Genomic DNA, 18,059 nt, shown 5'->3' with positions numbered 1-18,059 from the left:
CTCCTCTTCTAGTTCTTTTTTCTTTTTTCTTTTTGTGTTGTTCAAACTTCAGCCTCCTAGCGCCCTTTTGCTTTTCCTGAAGATTGGTTAGGATTTGGTGGATCACGAGTGGACTGACCACCCCTCGTAGTCACTGCATTTATTTTCTTGAGAGACTTTTCAGGTTGAGCAGGGAATTTTTCCATTCCAATCAACAGGGATAGCAGTGGCTATTTGAGCTAGTTGTGTTTCAACCATTGTATTGAAGCTCATTGGATTCTTAACAGTAGATGTTAAACCTTCAATTTAAGAGTTTATGTTTTCAAGAATTTTATCATTAGTTGTAAGCTTATTATTCAAACTCTTATTTATTTTTGCTTAGCCTAGTACCAAGTCTTTCAAAGAAGGTTGATTCAAATTGTAGTTGGAATTGAAGTTTGAATTACCTTGTGGGCGGGATTAGTTATTCTAGCCATTATCACCTTGTGGTTGGTGAAACACATTGTTGATGTAAGCAGCTTCTTCGTGGGTTTTACGGAAGTCATTCCTCGAATGGCCAACATCACCACAGACCTCACACATCATGTGAGTCCAAGGCCTAGATAGTGCCCTACATTGCTTCTTTGTCTTGGGCCCATTCCTCTAGTCTTTTCATCAAAAGGTCTATTTCTGCAGGCAAGCATATTCATCTCCTTCATGGTATGCATACCTTTTTGTGATTTTCTTTCTTCCCCCTAGCTTTGATTAGACACCATTTTATTGATGAGAGTTGTGGCTCCATCAATGGTGAGGGAAAGGAAAGCACCTCTAGCTACCACATCTATGTGCCCCTAGACATGAATGTTAACCCATCATAAAAATTTTGAAGCACTAACTAGTTTTTGATCCCATGGTGCGGGCATGCTTGGATGTAGTCTTGCAGCCTTTCCCACACATCAGGAATGGATTCTATGGCCTTCTGGTGGAAGTTGGAGATTTGTCCCCTCAGGGTATTGGTTTTACCCATGGGGAAGATTTTGGCAAGGAATGCCATGGAACACTTGTTGCACGAGATGACAGCTTTCTGTTCCTTATAGAACCATTGTTTCACCCTCCCCAAGAGGGAGAAGGGAAATAAGCGAAGCCTAAAGCTCTCTGGTGCAACATCCTTGATGATGATAGTGTCGCACAACTTGAGGAAGTGTTGGAGATTAACGTTTGTGTCCTCACTTGACAAACCAGATGAACTAGTTTGCCTACACCATCATGATGAGGCTGGTGTGAAGCTCAAAGTTCTTGTTCCTAGGTGTTGATAGCCAGCCCAATGGGCATGTTGGCAATAGCAAGGATGGAGTAGTCATGGAGCATCTTGGATATGATTGGAGCAATAGATGGTGCAGGGGTGACTAGTTCATCTGTCGGTGGAGTGGTAGAAGAAGAAGCACAGGACCATTTCTTCCTTAGGAGTGCCTTCGGATTTTCAATGTAGTTGTTTGGCAGATCATAACTGGCCATACATATCATGTTTTCATCCATAATAGGAGAAAACAAGCGAAGTTAGCCTGTATAAACAATGGCTACCTTACATGTATATTATCATGAACATTTCCTACTAGATTCTTTAATCAATTATGCTTTCCCCATCAACAACGCCAAAAATGTTTATTGACACTTCTTATTGTAGCTACTAGGTTTGTATCCCTAGCAACGGTGCCAGAAATGCTTGTTGGCACTTCTTAGCATAGCAACTAGGTTTGTATCCCTAGCAATGGTGCTAGAAGTGCTTGTTGGTATTTCTTAGCAACATTACTAGTATGTAGCAATGCTACTAAGAAATAGCCTTGATAGTTCCTTAACAATTTTAGATATTTATCCACATGCGCATGGAGCTATCATTGTAGCATTTCACCTAGAAGTATTTAGGTATCATTATTTATATTTTTCCAAAGGAAGGAATTTGATTAAGGATTAAGAGTCTAGCATGGATATGAACTTGAATAATAATGCTTGCAAGAACACCAATGTTTATAGCAGGGGTAAGAACTGGTGATTTCAAGATAGTGGACACACACTTGGCATTCCTCAACGAATAAAATGGAAAAGAATGAATAGAAGAATAATCCTAAGTCAAGCAAACATTAGTCTAGTATAGTGGTACAAATATTAGTTAATGATCATACAAATTACATAATTAGTTTTTGGGCTAAGTGTGAAGCAGGTCAGGAGGTCACCGAGTACTAGTCTGCCTAGCAACCTCATGTGACAATTTAGACTCCTACACCCCAAACAAATGTGGAGGATTAGAAGGGATGGATAGGGCTATCACCACCTGCCACGCTACCCCTCAACCGTGGAGAGGGACATTGCATTCACCTATCTTTCCATACCCAAGCACCATGCTTGCATATACCAAAACTACCTAAATCTCCCTAGGTTCCTGACCATATGAATCGATAGGTAAATGACTTGGACACAACCAAAAGCATGATGAACCGCCACCTCAACTTTGCTCTAATTCTGATTATATGTTATACATGTAGTTAAGCATAAAGTCATGTATGCTATTCTCATGACACACAAACTATAGACTATTTCATATATCAAGATTATAACATAACAACTATAGTCTAGTTCATAAGTATGACTATAAATATAAAGTGAAGTCATGACTTTGGAAGAACTCATATTTCTTTTCATACCTAAAGGTCTCTTCTTCCAAGGAGCCAAGCCCTCCAAGGTGGCTTTGCCTTGCTCTAAAGCTACTAAAAGGTAAAAACTAAAGAGGAGAGTGAGGTGTTGCTAAGTGGAGTGTGAGGATGGTCTAATGGTGTGTGTTGTAGACGGGGGTTGCCCCTCTATTTATACTACGAGCAAGGGTAGTGCTATGGCTATTCTTGGCGTGAAGTATCGGGTAGCACCACCTTAGCTTGCTCCCATGCCACCACATGTCAAAGGGATGGCCGAGAGGCAGTCGGTGGAGGGTTAGTCGCCCCTAGGGGTCGGCCACCCCTTAACCAAACCCCCTCGCCACCGCCTTCACATGGTGAGCTGTGGGCTGGTCCTGGGCTACTCCTCGGTAGGTAATTTGCCTAGATGAGTTGAGTTCCTAGGTGTGTTTATTGTTCCTTTTCGCAAATCAACGTCGGAAAGCACCTTTTGGTGAAATTTTCCATACATTTGAGTTTAGGTCCTGCAAAAACAATATCCTCCAAATACATGTGGAACTAGGTTAGTAGTAAATGCATATGTGTTTAACATTGCCAATTTCTCCTCTTTTTATGTCTAAATTGGTGACTAAATTTGATCGTTATGGACCACCAACAGTGATGCTCATCTTCTTGACCGTTGAGTCATTCCCCTTCAGGTCGTGCTAGAATTCCAGCTCACCACCGATGCATGTTCGCCGAACCCACCATCAACGTTGGCAGTCGCATCCATGCCACCTTCGGTTCAACTATCAAGCCTAGCTTGTGGTGGTGAGCTCCCTTGTGATAAGCGAGCCCTATCTTGACCAATTGCTTGATGGAGCAGTGATTTTGCCGCCATGCTGCCATGCCGTGCACCATTGTGCCTCCATGGCTATGGATGAGCTTAGTAGGAACCCTAGCTTGATCAACTAACACCTGTAGATGTGTGCGCATGGTTGTGAGGAAGTCCTTGGTGCCGTTTCTATCATCAGGTAACCCTACTGACGACCGTCTTCGCCGCACTGGTGCGCTGCCAGTCCACCATTGTTTTTGCATGAGCTGAGCCCTAATCTATTCAACTAATAGCATTGATGCGTGCGCAAGGTTGAGGGGAGTCCATTAGTACTGGTCTTGTCGCTGGCGACCTCATTATCGGTGAGCAGCGCAGCTTACCTGCTGGCCTCTGCTCAGTCAAGGATGGACAGGGTTGGTTTGACCCTAGACCCGCATGTCAGTGGCGGTGGGTAGGGGTGAGGTGGGTGAGAAAAGAATTTTGGCACAGAAAATGATTTATTCTTTTCAAAAAATGTTTTTATGTGTAGTTTCTTGTTTATTTCATAATAAATTGTAGGAGTCTAATAAAATTATGAAATTTGTTGTGTAGCTTTGCCATGAGATGATCTACCATAGAAAAATATGAATTAGTCATTGTTGGTAGTTTTTGTATCCTTAAAACTTACCTCTTTTAATTACAAAATGAACTTGTATGATTTTTATAAATAAAAATATTAATCCTGTGATGCTAAAACTTTTTGTGTATGCTTTATATGCTTATACCTAACATCACAAAAAGTTTGGTATTGTTTTGATAAATGTAACTTGGTCAATTAATTTAAGTATGTTTAAATGCCATTTTTAATTAATAAATGCTAAAATGATTTCTATAAATCCTTAAATGACTTTGATGTGATTTTGGGATTGATTATGGACCTTGGAACACCAAACCTCTATTGTTCCTTGGCAGCTTAACTATTTTCTTGATGTGCCCATAATCAACTTTTGATTACTAATCAAAATGGCTTAATTATATATCAAACCCATGGATGCATGTATGAAAGTCTTGATTACTTCTGTAAGCAAAGTAAGTGATTAATCCTTGTATATGCTTTTCATGCTAATCTTGCTAGTTCATGTTAGTATAATTACTTTCATGATAGACAACCAATTATCCTAATAGTTAATTAACTAAAATGCTTTTATGATAATAACCCTAGTTTCTTGGTGAAGGAAAGTTGTACTCAACTTTCTTAACTTTGTTTAATTTCTTTTTTGCACTTATGCATCTCTCATCATGCATCATGGCATGTAGTCCATCATGTTATGCAAAACATCATTTATTATGTGTAGTGTCCAAGAGTGAGAAGACTCATGTTGATCAAGTTTCAGAGAAGGTCCATCCACCAGTGGTGTGGGTGCCAAGTCTACCTATTGTATCTCTCTATGGAATCTAAGCAAGCCCTAGAGCATAAACCCTTCTCTTAGTATTTACAAATCTTTAATACACTTTAAGTCTTGTGTGATGTGCATTAAGTAATTAGGAGTTGGTCGAATACCAGTTGTTGCATGATTACCATGATATTCAGGTATCCTTAGTTCTACCCTCCTAGTATGAATAGGTCAATATCTCTGATGCTTAGTTATGCTTAGACTTCGATAGAAGTCAAATGATGGTTTCATCATTCGAGTGATAGGTTTACCTTGATCTTCTCAACTCTAGTTATGGGTTGTGATATACCTTGGTTATGATAATATGAAATTGAGACTAGGCGGGTTGCTTGCATCGAGAATGGAGTCTTAATGTAGTGCCTATGCCTATGTCTATTGAGGACCATACCATTGATGGCCATCAGTGTAGTTGAGACTTTGTAGTACTAGCCACATACTTCAGTAAGCCTAATAACTCAGCTATTCCATTATGGGAGAGGACAACTGTGCACTAGGAGTGGAGAGATGGCAAGAGTAGCATGTACCGATCCTGTGAAACCACTGGGTAAGCGCAGGGAGGTGGAGTACTGTATTCTTGGGTGGCGTGAACCCATTCATGTTTTGGAGGATCCGAGTCATGGTTCGTATATGTAAGTCTAGGACCTACAAATGTCGTGTGGTAAGGAAACCCTAGCTAGGCCAAATCGAGTCAAATCAGTCATGCTCCTCAGTTATGGAGACTCGACCCTCTGACCACTCAACATAGTTATCAATGAAACATGATTACTTAAGGTTATGAGATAAGATGGGTTGAGATGAGATGCTTAAATAAGTGATTGAGCCAGATCAGGTGCAAACTAGATACCACTAATGACTTAATACCTAGCTAAAACATTGAAAAGTAAGGATTCAATTGTAGTAAGCTTTTCTACAAAATTTATTCATGCTTCAAACTTTCCTTTAAGCCTGCATGCCCTTGGAGCCTTTTCTTTTAGTCGGGTAAGACTTGTTGAGTACCCTCAAGTACTTAGGGTTTGTTAACCCCTATTGCAGGATTTGACTCGTGCTGGTAGTTGAGGTCATGTTAGTGGGTTTGACATGATCTAGACATCCCTTCTACCTTAGATGCTTTACCTAAGTCACTTCCGCAATTCTACTCACCATTTGAACTTAAGTTAAGTTTTGACTCGAACATGCTTTCTAATCTAATGATGTAAATCTTCCACACTTTGATGTATGATATTTTTGTACCAACTATTGTAATGTTGTGGTAACTCCATGTTGACCCTATACGAGTTATAAAATGTGGGTGATTTGAGGTTCCCCGAGGACACCCGATAGACTACCAGAGTTATCTGGCTCTTATGTGCAGCAGTCAGGGGTCTTTAGGAGATTATAGGTGCACTTGGGCCATATAATTTGGGTGGGTCTGCCACAACTAGGTATCAGAGCTCATACATGGATCTGCTACAACATTACCTTTAAAACTTCAAAATGATTTTGCAATTTAAATTTTTTTGAAGGTAATAAACTAAAAATGTTCTTCTAATCTCCCCTATGCTTGTCGTAATGCCCGTGAGGACTTTTTGGTGACTCAAGTAGAAGGCGCCGAAAGGATTTCAACTCTTCTTCAGCAAGTCAAGTGAACTTCTCCTACAATGCTCTACCGAGTGCTATTCGACATCCTAGTCTACTATAGTGAAGATAGTGTATAAAGTACTGCCCTATATAAGAAGTAGTGTCCTGCTAACATTGGGATGACGTATAGAATGAGCATGCATCATATCATCCACATAAAGGTTAAAATGTGAGGATGTTGAGATTTCCTCCTTTCATTCTAGGAACAGCTATTTTTGCCTTATCGCTGTTCTATTCCAATGAATCTCATCATGTACCAAGTTTTTATCAATTAATCACCCTTGATGATCTTTGTTCCATCAATTTCTAATCCTTGGGGAACTTTTGGATGCACTTAAATTACCTTCGCTAACTCAATACAGAAACATAGAACTCATCCTTGGCTTCCCAACCTAAGCATGTGTCGTGTCATGGTTTCTTCTATCCTCACACATGCTATTCTCTTGAATTTGAACCGACATGTGTTGGTTGAAAGCTACTGTAATTGTGCTCTATGGTGGTACCATGATCCATGACCACGATGCAGCTTCAAAACCTAGGGTCTCCTATGGATTGCAACCATCAAGAATTGCTACTGGGCACTCACTGATATCGAGGTATGTGGTCATGTTCCATTATAGCCCACAATTCATGTGCTTTCTCTCTCCTTGGAACCTCTTTCGGAATTCACATCTATGTTTTCATCTAATTGCAACCTTCGTTCGATCTCGGTTGTAATCTCCAAACCAACCATTATTGTTTTATGAACTTCTTACAAGTTAATGTGCTTGACACATTTCCTTTTACATTACTTAACCCAAGCCTTTTGACACTCCATAATCTTAGGATGAGATTTGTTTAAGGGGGATGATTGTAACATCCTAGATGTTAAAAGTAGTTAAAACTTTGATCATGAACGTCATCAAGCAAAATCACTAAGTGTCATTATTGACATTTCTAAACGTCACTTCTAATGTCAAGGTTTTGAATTTAATATATAACAAAAATGCTAGAAATGGTTATTGGTATTTACTTGTGACTTGAAAGAATAAATGTATGAATGATAAGGATCTGGAAGCACACAAATAATATACCATTATAACACTTCACCCTAGGAGTATTCTAGGGATCATTATTTATATTTTTACCACAGGAAAGGATGGGCGGTTGGAATATATTGATAACTTATATGCAAGAGGGAGAGGAAAACCATAACCAACTTCTACTCACAATAGGGGTAAGTCAAGAGATAAATGTATATGATAAGTAATGCTAAATGATAATTAATCAGTTAGAGTACTCCTTTCTATGGCATTAGCATGGCCAAGTAGAATATTAGAGGAATAATTCCTAAGTCATTCTTAATTACAAGTCAGAGCATACATTGATTAGTGCAATTACACCTAGTAGTCATGGCTAAGATCAACTTCATATTTACACATAAGGGATATTACTAAGGAAGATTAACAATAGATCTTGTCTTCCTTCATAACTAGATCCTACTTGTCCTATATTCGGGGAGTGGACTACAATGGACTCAACTGGTAGTGTCACATCCATGATCTACCACATGGCTCGAAATATGGTGCATCCACAAGTAAAGAACATATAAGTACCATGCTTACACAATGTCGACCACTCACCCCGTGTACAACAAAGCGAGGACTATACGAACTTATGCTTGAACATAAAGACAATCTAGCTATACTAAGTATATAATCAAAGTAGATGATGAACATTATAACCTGGAACATGAATAATATGAAGGAGAATGTCAAATCAATTGGAGCAAACATATGAATAATGAAAGATACAAAAGTGGATACAAGGGGCTATACCAAGCCATGCTTCTTGACAAGACTTGGAATCCAAGTGAAGTTTGCCTTGCTCTAGACCTAGCCTAGCTAGCTTTGCCCTAGAATATGGTGGAGCTCTAAGGATGATTAGGGTTTCTATCTTCTCAACTAACTTGATCAGGGTTTGATGCCTCAGGGGTGTTGGCAAGGGCTGGTATATATAGGCCAAAGCATCAATCCTGAGCCCTTGGATCAAATCAAGTTGAATGGATGGTGTAGATGCAACCAAAGAGGCGGTCGAGAATTGACGTAGCAAGACAGAGGTTGATAGGTGGCCCCACCGGCCGGCCGGTCTATAGGTGAGACCGGCCAGTCCCACCTAGTGGCCTCTCACCCTCCGCCATGGTGTGGTGTCCTCTGCTGTCTTCTAGATCCATCTAGTGTTATTTATGCCATGGATAAGCATGATTACCTATGACATCTAGGTCCACCTTGACGTTTTTCTAGATAAACTCTGCTGAAAACATAGATTCACCAAAACTCATGGAATTTGTTAGTTTATACCCCTAAACTTTGTTCATGATTATTTTCATACCGTTATACATGTTATATAATATTTGTTATCTATCATCAACAAACTCACCCAAGCTTAACCTTTGCTCATCCCTGAGCAAAGATAAACTCAGCAAATGGATCAGGAGTTGCATCAATGTTTTCACTCCTCAAAAGTACACATGCATTCAAACAAGAATTCTCATTCGGATTGGAATAAACTGATCTAACATCCAGACTTACCCATATTACCTTCAACCATGGAGCTTCTTAGCCTTCACTTGGGTCTTGAGCAATTGAAAGATAGAACGATCAAATCAAGCACTATGTCTCAAGTTCTTTGCTCAACCATTATTCCAGAGTTTTTTATAGATTTTCAAAATAAAACTCAAAGCTTCCATTGTATGGCATTCTCAAGTCTCTCAATATATGTGGTATTTGTGGATCCTCACCAAGGCAATAATAATGTTATGCCTTTCTCTTCCTATAACTAAGGCTTATGTGGAGCTCATAGGAGTGGAGAAAGCATAAAGGAGCATACTTGCAATACATATATTGTAAAGTCAAACCTCGGATCCAAAGAGAGTTGAATTATACTATCAAATCAAGATGTGCAAGTGTGTGGATGTATGGTGGATATATGGTGGCTAACCTAATTCTACATGGGCTATCTTATTCATCTCTCTTCTTTTTTAGGCGGGTATCTGAGTACCCATTGTTTTAGATATCTCGAACACTTGTCCATTTTTTTCTCAACACTTTTTTCATGAATAAGTTTTGCATAGCCAAAGCTTCTTTTCAGCAACAAAAGTTTGGAGAGATAGAAACAAGAACTTGGAGCATTTATTTGGTGAATATCCTATCAATCATATTTTTGGTGTTTACTCCCAGTGTAGGAGTGAAACATTTTTGGGTGGATCTAAATGGAATGACATGTTTTTGTGCCTACCCCTAGTGTAGGAGTAGTGCACATGTGGGTGGTGTGTATGTGATCTTGATTTTAAGAGCATGACAAACCTCTCATAAGGTTCAACAAAGCTTGACTAAACTCAATGCAAAACAAGCAACATATAAGTAGAAGTTTCATTAGCCTAAATATCATGTATGGATTTAGTAGGAATTCAAGCTTTGTCATATAGGAACACATCATCTAGCATTTATGTTTTCCAAAAGATAAATCTCTAGAACTTTAGTATGACTTGGAACAAGATAAACAACAACTCAGACTTTCTCATATCATATCCGCCAGCATATGCTACCCACGAGTTTCATGCTCAGAGTAAATTCTCATATCAAAAAGTCTTATCCAAAACACAGGAGAATTCAAGCCTAAAAACTAGGTACTTGAAAGGAATTCCAATAGAGTAACTATTCATCATTTTTATTTCAAGAGATTATCTTTAGAGTCCATTTATTTATTTAGCTCTTAAAAGTTAAACTGAGACACATACTTTTTATTTGGTTTCATTTTTTATATCACACATTACTAATATATATATATATATATATATTAGGTAAAGACAAATTTTTATTTTGTTTTTAGTTATGCATCTTTTTTTAACTAGGAAATGTAAAGCAAACTTAAGAATAACAAAAGGAAAGAAATACTTAGCTAGATACATGGGGGATGCTCTTCCCCCAAGCTGAATGTTGTCAAGGTCGAATATTGAAGTTGAGTGATCCTTCTCAGAGCAGTCTTATCAGCAGTTGTCTTCCTCATCCATGGGTGAGCGAGATGAAGATAGCTAAGTGAACTTGCTCTTGATCATGTGTATCATCCTGTAAAATACTAACAAGATCACCAAAACTCATGGAACAAATTAGGATAATAGGTTAGTGATCATCCATCTAGAGATTAGTTATTCTTGGGATTTAGAATGATTTTTGTTTTGGCAGAATTTTAGCAGGACGATCATCTAACATTTTTGGATTTTCTTATATAATTGTATGCATGGTATTTTTATTTTTTTGCTACCACAGTGAATGTTTATTCACATGGGGCTTTAGTATTTTTATAATGCAATAATGAGATTTTTTTAATGCAATGCTAATGTAGAAAAGTATATATGCTAAAGTCAAAATAATTCGTACAATGTTAAAAACTAAATATAGATAACTACCAATTTTACCTCCTAGCGAGGGTTTAGATTTTTAGGTCCTCCTGACGAGACTTGACTGGAGAAAGTCCTTTATTCTCTAGGTGCATCTGTCGGTCCTAGGGATGAAGACCTTGATAGTTGCACCTCTAGTGATGGTGACTCGAATGATGTCACCTTTTCCTTCCACACCTACTTGGTCTATGGACTTGACTTTGGTGGAGTAGGTTCATCTTTCACAACTTAGTCATCTTCCTCCCATTCATTCTTTTGGGGTTGATTCCTTTGGCATCAGGATGATCGATGTCTCCTCCTAAAGCAGGTCTTCTTTAGCTATTCATAATTGGTATAACTATTGAAATAGCAGCATACCTTTTCTCCAGGGAATTGGAAGTGGACTTATCTAGATGCGACATAGATGATCGCATTGGTAGTGTTGAGGAATGGTCTTCCAAGGATGATGAGCATGTCTTCTTCTTCTCCCATATCAAGGACCATGAAGTCGACTAGGACATAGTGATCATGTATTCTTACCATGATATCTTTTGCTATTCCCTCCAAAAATCAGATTGATTGTTCTGCCATCTTTGACATTATGTTGACACCCAACCCAATGTCACAGAAGATCTTATGGAATATTCTTTGTCCTATTATACACATGATCATGTGTACGCCTAGATCGTCCTTCTTAGCAAGGTATGGTGGAGCGAGGAAGTTGTCGTACTCTGATCAGAGTGTGTTGATCATATTGACTAACTCTTCTTGTGGCTGCCTTGCCTTGTTCTTCCTTCTTCTCTGATTGTTCTTCTTCTTGCTCACTATTGTGTCTTTGGGCAAGTACAGTGTTTGTGGATGACATGGAGATTGTAAGATACGATTCTTGAAAGTGAATTTCTCCTTATCCTTGATTGTGAAGCAGATCTTTGCACTGTCTGTGTAGATGATGGCTTTTGCGGTGCTTAGGAAGGGTCGGCCTAGGATAATGGGTGCCCTTACATCTCCACCTGTTTCCAAAAACACAAAATCTATGGGTACGTATGATTGTCCCACTAGTACACATATGTCTTCAAGAATTCCCTTGGGTAGCAGAGGGACTGATTTGCATGCTGCAAACGCATATTTGTGTACAACAAAATATCTCCATTAATTTTATCATAGATTACCTTAGGCATAATGTTGACACTTGCTCTGAAGTCACAGACAACTTCTTGGAAAATGTGAGTTCTAATGGCTATGGGGATGATAGGTCTTCTTGGATCACTTTTCTTTTTAGGCATGGAATAGTCTATCCACCTTCCCATCGATGGTTGTATACAGTAGTATGGTGCATTGTGAATATCAACAAGATTTGCTATTTCTAGATGTTCTAGTTGCCCAAGAATCTTTCCTTTGTCAGTTGGAGGAATAGCGGCCACCAGTTAAACTATTTGTGATTCTATCATTTTATTAAAGCTATGCTAGTTTTTAATGGCAGAGGAGAAGTTATCCATTCTATTATTTATGTTTTCTAAGATTCTATCATTGGAATCTAGTTTTCTAGATAAGCCCTCCATTATTTTAGCTTGGCTAGAAATTAATTCTCTCAAGGGTGGTTGGTTGTTAAAATTATTGAATTATTACCTTGATAGTTATCTTGGTAATTACCTTGGTAGTTGGGCCTTTGTTGCTGATTCCATCCTTGATTTTGCTGAGGACGAAAGTAGTTGTTGTTGATGAAATTCACATCCTCATGGGTTTTAGGATAGTTGCTCCCTAAATGCCCAGTGTTTCCACATTCTTCACATGTCATGTGGGAATCATAAATGTGCATGACTTCTTGCTTCTCATTGGCTAAGTCTTTGAGCTCCTTCATGAGTATATCCATCTTGGCATACAACATTCTACCTCCTTGAGTTGATGCATTCCTCCACCTCTCTTGCATGTTTGAAGACGTTCTTCATTCTAGCCTTGGTTGGAGACCATCTTCTCTATGAGAGTTGTTGCACCTAGGATTGTGAGTGATAAGAAAGCACCTCTAGCAGGAACATCCATGTTCTCATGGGTACTGTTAGTCAACTCATGGTAGAACATCTGCATGAGTAGCCAATTCTCCATTCCATGATGAGGACATTCTGATATCTTGTCTTGAAAGCATTCCCATGCCTCAGGGACCGATTCATCATGTTGCTATTGGAAGCTTGAAATTCTCCCACACAGAGCATTGGTCTTGCCTATGGGAAAGAACTTTGCTAGGAAGGCAGTGGAGCAATTATCCCATGTAGTATTCCTATCTTTATTGGTGTAGAACCATTGCTTCGCCTTCCCCAAGAGTGAGAATGGGAAGAGGCGAAGTAGTATGGCATCTTTAGGGAACTCCCTTAATGGTGAAAGTGCTACAGATCTCTAGGAAGTGTTGGAGATGAGCACTCACATCTTTATGTGCCTTTCCACAAAACAAGCTAACTTACAGCATATTTATGAGAGTTGGCTTGAGCTCGAATCCATTGTCTCCCACATTGACTGTTGGTCTAGTACAGATGTTGGCTGTAGTTGGAGCAGAGAATTCATGAAGAGTCTTTTCAGCCATGGCTTCAAAATCTGGTGTTAAGCTCTGCCTTATCTGGTTGTCTTTCGGTTCTAAAGCTAAGACTTTCTTGAGTTTGGCTGTAGTTCTCCTAATTAAAGCTTTTGGATCTTCAATGTAGTTTGTTGGAAGGTCAAAACCTAGTCATACATTACCCTGCATAAGATATAAAAGTAGATAGAACAAGGGTAAGCCTATTTGAGCAGAGGTATATGGTTATCTCGATCTCATCAATAAGTACAAGTTTATCAATATTTCCTTTGTCTACCTACCTTCCCCGGCAATGGCGCTAGAAATACTTGTTGACATTTCTGAACATCACTGCTAAGATCAAGGTTTTAAATTTAATCTCTAGCAACAATGCCAGAAATGCTTATTGGTATTCACTTGTGACTTGAAAGAATAAATGTATGAATGATAGGGATCTTCAAGCGCATAGATAATATACCATTGTAGCACTTCACCCAGGAGTATTCTAGGGGTCGTTATTTATATTTTTACCATAGGGAAGGATGGGCAGTTCAAATATATTGATAACTTATATGCAAGATGGAGAGATAAACCATAACCAACCAACTTCTACTCACAACAGGGGTAAGTCAAGAGATAAATGTATATGATAAGTAATGATAAATGATAATTAATCACTCAGAGTACTCCTTTCTATGGCATTAGCATTGCTAAGTAGAATATTAGAGGAATAATTCCTAAGTCACTCTTAAATACAAGTCAAAGCATACATTGATTAGTGCAATTACACCTAGTAGTCATGGCTAAGATCAACTTTATATCTATACATAAGGGATATTACTAAGGAAGATTAAGAACAAAGCTTGTCTTCCTTTATAACTAGATCCTCTTGTCCTATATTCAGGGAGTGGACTACAAAGGACTCAACGGGAGTGTCATATCGACGATCTACCACATGGCCCAGAATATGGTGCATCCCCTGGTGAACAACGTATAAGCACCACTGCTTACACAATGTCGACCACTCACCCCGTGTACACCAGAGCGAGCACTATATGAAGTTATGCTTGAGCATAAAGACAATCTAGCTATACTAAGTATATAATCAAAGTAGATGATGAACATTATAACTAGGAACGTGAATAATATGAAGGAGAATGTCAAATCAATTATAGCAAACATATGAATAATGAAAGAAACAAAAGAGGATACATGGGGCTATACCAAGCCACACTTCTTGACAAGATCAGGAATCTAAGCAAAGCTTGCCTCCCTCTAGACCTAGCCCAGCTAGCTTTGCCCTAGAATATTGTGGAGCTCTGAGGATGATTAGGGTTTCTATCTTCTCAACTGACTGGATCAGGGTTTGATGCCTCAGGGGATGGTAGGGGCTGGTATATATAGGCCAGAACATCAATCGTGAGCCCTCGGATCAAATCAACTTGAATGGATGGCGTAGATGCAACCTAAGAGGTGGTGGAGAGCTGACATAGCATGGCAAAGGCTAACAGGTGGCCCCACAAGCTGGCCACTCTATAGGTGGGACCGGCCAGTCCCACCTAGTGACCTCTCGCCCTCCGCCATGGTGTGGTGTCCTCTGGTGTCTTCTAGTGTTGACTATGCCATGGATAAGCGTGATTACTTCTAACATCTAGGTGCACCATGATGGTTTTCTGGATAAACCCTATTGAAAACATAGATTCACCAAAACTTGTGGAATTTGTTAGTTTAAACCCCTAAACCTTTGTTGGTGATTATTTTCATACCCTTATACATGTTATATTGATGGTTTATAATGTTTGTTATCGATCATCAACAGTCATGTCATTTGTGTATTAAGTTTCAATTATTGCATTCATATGTTGCATATATGGTGTTTCTTATGTTGCATGAAATGTTATCATTAATTCTAATTAAAGAACTTGGTGAAATTATATATGTGAAATTGCTTACACAAATAAAATTTTGCTAAAATAAACTTTATAGTACAAAGTATGTGTTTTCATGTGAAATAAAAGTTTGGTAAGGTTTTTGAATCGAACATGCTAAAGTTGAGCTCCAAAAATTGAATTAATGCTGACTACACACTTAGTCATTTTTATGGCTGAGTCCTGAAAACCAGTTAATAAGTTCAATCTTTGGAGATTTATAAAATGGAATTTACATGAATAAAATTTGTTCACACTTTATTTCATTGCTTAGTGCTATGTTTGAGCTATGTTACCATGTAATTGGTTGATATGACTAATAGATGTTTGTTCACTAATTAATTGTCCAAAGTTTGCTAACCAAAACTATTTCTAAAAACCCTAACCAAAACTAGTTTCTCAGTTTCGAAGTACTCATCTTTGAAATTCAAAATCTTTTAAACTAGCAAGTTTTGGTGATGAACCTTGAAGCATTGTTGGAGATCTCACATAGATGAACAACATTGGTTAAGATTTATCATCAAGTCATTTTGTGAAATATGGAGAAAAAGGGACGAGAAGATGACCTGTTAGTGTGAACAGTAATCTCGATGAGCTGCCTGCTTCACCTGCTCATCGTCGATGGTCGTCCATTACTTTTGTTCTCATTGTTTTGGCACTTGGGACACAGCTATTGTTGTTCGCTTGTGTCTCGCCCTCACCATCTTTAGCACAGCATCGCCGATGTCTTCCCTTTTCTTCCCTTATTGCTCATCGCCAGTTCATGTTGATGTGTCGGCCAAAATTCATCGACACCACTCGCTCCAAGCTCAATTGCTCGCACCACCAACTCTGTCTACTCCTCTGTGAACACTACTGACCAACTTATGCTGCCTATCATCACCAAAATCAGTCGCACATGTCATTCCCATCGCGACAGTGCCTGCCATGGCCACCACGAGCACCTTACCATGGCTAGGTCATTCTAGAGATCCATATGCTATGTCGTTTGTTGTTCTAGTTCACTTGTGCACTAGTGATGCTCATCTTCTTGACCATTGAGTGGTTCCCCTTCAGGTCATGCTTGAACTGCCAGCTCATCACTGATGCACACCACCAAACCCGCCATCGACATCAGCAGCCGCATCCACACCACCTCCGCTTCAACCATCAAGCCTAGCTTGTTGTTGTGAGCTCCCTTATGCTAAGCGAGCACTATCTTGGATATTGCTTGTCGGAAGTGACAATCTTGCCACTATGCTGCCATGCCATGCACCGCTGTGCTGCCATGGCTATGGCCGAGCTTAGTAGGAACCAAGCTTGATCAACTAACACCATAGATGTGTGTGTGTGTGTGGTTGTGAGGAAGTCCTTGGTGCCATTTCCATCACCGGTAACCCCACCAATGGCTGTCTCCACCAACCCGATGCACTGCCGGTATGCCATGGCCATGGTAGTGCACTGAGCCGAGCCCTAATCCATTCAATTAATAGCATCAACACGTGCGTGAGGTCGAGGGGAGTCTATAGGTACCATTCTCAGCGCTAGCAACCTCGCCATCAGCGAACAGCATGGCTTACTTGCCATCCTCTGCTCGATCAAGGGTGGACAACATTGGTTTGACCTTGGCTCCACACGTCAGTGGCAGGTGGGGAGGGGTGAGGTGGGTGAGAAAAGAATTTTGGCGTAGAAAATGATTTCTTCTTTTTAGAAAATGTTTTTATGTGCAGTTTCTTGTTTATTTCATAATAAATTGTATGAGTTTGATAAAATTTTGAAATTTGTTGTGTAGCTTTGACATGAGATTCTCTACCAAGGAAAAATATGAATTTGTCATTTTCAGTAGTTTTGTATCCTTAAAAATTACCTCTTTTAATTATAAAATGAACCTTGTATGATTTTTATAAATAAAAATATTAATCCTATGATGCTGAAACTTTTTGTGTATGCTTTATATGCTTGTCCCTTCCTTCACAAAAAGTTTAGTACTGTTTTGATAAATGTAACTTGTTGAATTAATTTAACTATGTTTAAATGCCTTTTCTTTAATTAATAAATGGTAAAATGATTTTTATCAATCCTTAAATGTCTTTGATGTGATTTTGGGATTGATTATGGACCTTTGAACACCAAACCTCTGTTGTTCCTTGGCAACTTAACTATTTTCTTGATGTTCCCATAATCAACTTTTGATTACTAATTAAAATGGCTTAATTATATATCAAACCAATGGATGCATGTATGAAAGTCTTGATTAGTTCTATAAGCAAAATAAGTTTTTAAGCCATGTAGATGCTTGTCATGCTAATCTTGCTAGTTCATGTTAGTATAATTACTTTCATGATAGACAACCAATTAACTTGATAGTTAATTAACTAAAATGCTTTTATGATAATAACCCTAGTTTCTTGGTGAAGGAAAGTTGTACTCAACTTTCTTAACTTTGTTTAATTTCTAGTTGTGCACTTGTGCATCTCTGATCATGCATCATGGCATGTAGTCCATCATATTAAGCAAAGCATCATTTATTATGTGTAGTGTATGAGAGTGAGAAGACTCATGTTGATCAAGTTTTAGAGAAGGTCCATCCACCAATGGTGTGGTGCCAAGTCTAACTTCTAGATCTCTCTATGGAATCTAACCTTCTCTACAACGCAGGCAAGCCCTAGAGCATAAACCCTTCTCTTAGTATTTACAAATCTTTAATA

General features: G+C 38.9%; 2 non-coding genes across 2 annotated transcripts; both read left to right on the top strand.

The window, feature by feature from the left end:
* Positions 1-863: 863 nt before the first annotated feature.
* On the top strand, positions 864-970 carry LOC136553168 (small nucleolar RNA R71). The gene has a single exon (XR_010783074.1). It is a non-coding gene; the product is annotated as a small nucleolar RNA R71 (small nucleolar RNA).
* A 12,033-nt stretch (positions 971-13,003) lies between these two features.
* Positions 13,004-13,110, top strand: LOC136553002 (small nucleolar RNA R71). Its single transcript, XR_010782910.1, has one exon. It is a non-coding gene; the product is annotated as a small nucleolar RNA R71 (small nucleolar RNA).
* The last annotated feature ends 4,949 nt before the right edge of the window (positions 13,111-18,059 follow it).

Source organism: Miscanthus floridulus, chromosome 4 (genome assembly GCF_019320115.1).
Source record: "Miscanthus floridulus cultivar M001 chromosome 4, ASM1932011v1, whole genome shotgun sequence".
In the NCBI taxonomy this organism is placed as follows: Eukaryota; Viridiplantae; Streptophyta; class Magnoliopsida; order Poales; family Poaceae; genus Miscanthus; species Miscanthus floridulus.
The sequence above is the reverse complement of the archived record's forward strand: the minus strand, read 5'-3'. Positions and strand labels throughout refer to the sequence as shown.